Here is a 4,462-nt window from a genome sequence, read left to right as displayed (position 1 = left end):
ACAGCAGCGCAGTGGCGAAAGAAGTGTTCCAAGCTCGTGAAATGTGTTGAAGAGAGTGACGCCCAGCCCTGGTGATACGAGGAGCGGCGGTGCAAGAATCTGGTGAGCCAGCAATATTATTTCTCTGGAGGACACAGGGAGTGAAAGTGAAGATGGCTGTCTCTGCACTGAACGCCCCAGGCAAGATACACCTCGCAGGTAACTCCGATCAAGCATGGAAGACCTTCAAACAGAAATTTGACCATGTGCTTGCTGCAGGGTTTAAGAAGAGATCCGATGAGGAAAAAGTGGCCTTACTTCTAAATGTAGGTGGGGATGAGCTGCTTGATATCTACAATTCTTTTGAGTTCCCTACACCAGATGCTAGTGGGACTGACCCTGCTAAGACTTTAACCACTGTACTTGCCATGTTCGATGCCCACTTTGCTCCAAGGAAGACAACGCTGATTGACAGGTACAAATTCCACAAGTGTCTGCAGCTGAGTGGAGAAACTTTGGAAGCATTCATAACAAGGCTCAGAGTTTTGGCAAAAGACTGTGATTTCAAGATTGAAAAGGACGACCTACTGCGAGACCAGCTGGTGTTTGGCTGCCGAGACGATGCACTCCGGGAGAAGTTTTTCCGAGAAGAAGACCTAACCCTACAACAAGCAGAGAAGATCGCCGCAGCACATCAAGCATCACAGAAGCAGATGTCGATCTACAAGGATGGCGCGCAAGAGCCTGTTCACAGAGTCTCACACAAGCCAACCAACAAGCCCAATCAAGTGAAACAAGCTGCAAAGCCTGAGACTTCACCTACACCCAAGCAACTGAAACCCTGCAAATTCTGTGGCACCAAGCACGTCTGGAAGAAAGAAGAATGTCCAGCATACGGCCAGACATGCAGCAAGTGCAACCGGAAGAATCATCTGGCAACAAAATGCAGAGGAAAAACACGACAAACAAAGGGACCAGCAAGGAATTCCGTTCATGGTGTACAAGATGACGCTGACGATGACCCTGAGGTGCAGTACGTGATGAAGGTATCTGACCGACACAACAACAAGGTGATCATGGCATCTATGTTGGTATGTGACAAACAAGTTGCTTTCCAAGTTGATTGTGGTGCTAGTGTCAATACCATTCCTAGACATATGATCCCAAATATTCAGTTGCAACCCTGTAACACTGTTTTATATATGTATAACTCTACCAAACTACATCCATTGGGTAAATGCAGAATTGTCATTGTCAATTGTAGGACTAATACCAAACATTCAGTGGAGTTTGTGGTAGTAGAAGAAGATGTTACACCAATTCTGGGTAAAAGAGCATCTGAGCAGATGAACTTGATCACAGTAAATTATGAGAACATCAGTATAGTAAGTGATTCCTTTGCTAATTACTCTGATGTATTTGCATCAGACCTTGGCAAACTACCTGGTGTTGTGAAATTAACCTTGAGTTCTAATCCAAGTCCAGTGTCAGTACAGTCATGCAGAGTACCGATCAGCATTAAGCAGAGAATCAACAATAAGCTAAGAGAACTTGAAAGAGCCTAAGTCATTGCCAAAGTTGATGAACCAACAGAGTGGGTAAGCCGCATGGTTGTTGGAAGTAAGAAATCTGGTGACATAAGGATTTGCATTGATCCACAAGCATTAAACAAAGACTTACAAAGGGAAATGCATCCTCTTCCAATAATTGATGATGTGCTGCCTAACCTGTCAAAGGCTAAAATATTCTCTAAATTTGATCTGAGGAACGGCTACTGGCATTGTGTTTTGGATGAACAATCCAGCTACTTGACAACATTCCAAACACCACTAGGGAGATATAGATGGTTGAGACTACCTTTTGGTTTAGCTGTCAGCAGTGAAATTTTTCAAAAAAAGATTGAATACAGCATTAGGAGGTTTGCAAGGAGTTGTGTGTGTAGCTGATGATATATTAGTTTATGGTTCTGGTGACACTGATGATGAAGCACATACTGATCATGATAACAATGTACGCAAGTTGCTAGAAAGATGTAGGAATCAGGGCATCAAGTTAAATACTTGCAAGACTGAACTGAGAAAGTCTGAGATATCTTTTTTAGGCCATAAGATTTCTAAAGATGGACTAAAGCCTGACCCAGATAAAATAGCTTCAATTGTCAGCATGAAAGCCCCACAAAATGTGGTGGAGGTACAGAGACTCACTGGCATGGTTAACTATCTAGCAAGGTTTCTACCCCAATTATCTGACATATTGGAACCCATTCGTCGTCTAACCAACAAAGACGTAGATTGGCAGTGGGGACCAGCTCAAGACACAGCGCTAGCACAGGTCAAACAGTCGGTGACTTCCGCCCCAGTTCTCACTTACTATGACCAGACTAGACCACTTGTTTTACAGTGCGATGCAAGTCAGACAGGTTTAGGTGCAGCATTGATGCAGGATGGTAAACCCATTTCCTATGCCAGCAGAGCTTTGACCCCTACAGAGACTAGATATGCTCAGATAGAAAAGGAAATGTTAGCAGTTGTTTTTGGACTTACCAAGTTTCACCAATATACTTTTGGGAGAATGACTAAAGTAGTGAGTGACCACAAACCTTTGCAGTCAATCATCCGGAAGCCTCTTGATCGAGCTCCAAAGCGTTTACAAGGAATGCTACTCAAAGCTTTTCAGTATAACTTAGAATTAGAATACTTGCCAGGCAAAGACATGCACATAGCAGATTTGCTGTCCAGGCAACATCTACCAAATAATGAAGGCGGTCAAATGTTTGAAAGCATTAACATGATATCCCTTTTGCCCATTAGACCTGAACGTCTAGAGAAAATAAAGCGAGCAACTGCGGATGATGAGACAATGAATTTGCTTTTACAGACAATAATCACAGGATGGCCTGAGGCAAAAGATGACATTACAAATCAATTATTGCCATATTTCAACTATAGAAGTGAGCTATCTGCACAAGATGGTCTCATATTCAAAGGAGAAAGGGTTGTCATTCCTCGTGCCTGCGTGGCGAGATCAAGAAGGCAATACATTCCTCTCATACGGGAGTGGAAGCATGTCTAAGGCGAGCAAGAGAATGTGTTTACTGGCCAAGCATGAATGCTGAAATTAAAGAATATATATCCCAATGTGAAACATGTCTTAAATTCAGCAACAAACAGCAGAGAGAAACTCTAATGTCACATGAAATAACTGACAGACCATGGGAGAGAGTAGGAGTGGACTTATTTGAGTTGGGTAATCAACATTTTCTTGTAACTGTGGACTACTTCAGTAATTTTTGGGAAATTGATGTGTTAACTTCTGTCAATACAATAGCAGTCATCAAGAAGTTAAAAGCTCATTTTGCTAGATATGGCATACCATCAGTTTTGGTTAGTGATAATGGACCACAATTCATTAGCAAAGAGTTCAGTGATTTTGCAGTCCAATATGATTTTGAACACAGGACATCAAGCCCCAAATATCCTCAGTCCAATGGAATGGCTGAATCTGCTGTAAAAGAACTTGATTAAGAAAGCACTAGCAAGTAAAAGTGATCCTTATTTAGCCATTTTAGACTACAGAAATACCCCATCTCAAGATATGGAATTGAGTCCAGTACAGCGTAGTTTAGGTAGAAGGACGAGAACATTACTACCCACAACAGCTGAGCTCCTAAAACCAAGTGGAATTGATGTTTCATTGGAAAAGAAGAAGAGAAGACTGAAGAACCTGAAAAGTGCGTGGTACTATGACAAGGTAGCAAAAGATCTCACACCACTGAGTGAAGGTGATGCAGTTAGGATCCAACCAACCTCATTAGGAGACTCAGTGTGGAGACGAGGTACAGTTCACAAACGGTTAGATGAGAGATCATATGACATTGAGACTGACTTAGGAATTCTTAGACGCAACAGACAACATCTCAGAAAGACTAATGAACAGAATTTGAATGATGTCGTAGATGACAGCTCTGTGAATGTTAAGTCAGATCTACCGAGCACAGACACACTTGTTTCTGACTCCAGACAAAAACACACACATATGCCAAAAGGAGACATACAAGAAACAGGTCAAACAGGTCAAACCCCTGGAAACACCGCGAGAGCAACGCGAGGTGTTCTTCCATCTAGATTTAAGGATTTTATAGTCAGTAAGTGAACACTATATGTATCTCATGTATGTATTGCTCTAAGATACCTCATGTATTAGTTACCATACCTCATGCAATTTTGTATTTTAGTTGTTAAGGAATATACATCTCAAGTAACTGATACTTTATATATTAAGGAATATACATGTACTAAATATTTGTTCAAATGTAAACAATGTATCACATTTGAATTGCTTTCATTTTTTAAAAGAAAAGGGATGTGACAATATTCAATACTCATATTGTTTGTGTGGCTCAGTCACCCCTCACCATTATCCAGTTTTCTATAACCCACTGTTTACATTCTCGAAGGATCCGCTGTGTAACGGCTCGGAGACG

This window comes from Eriocheir sinensis, chromosome 1, assembly GCF_024679095.1.
Source record: "Eriocheir sinensis breed Jianghai 21 chromosome 1, ASM2467909v1, whole genome shotgun sequence".
Taxonomy (NCBI): Eukaryota; Metazoa; Arthropoda; class Malacostraca; order Decapoda; family Varunidae; genus Eriocheir; species Eriocheir sinensis.
The sequence above is the reverse complement of the archived record's forward strand: the minus strand, read 5'-3'. Positions refer to the sequence as shown.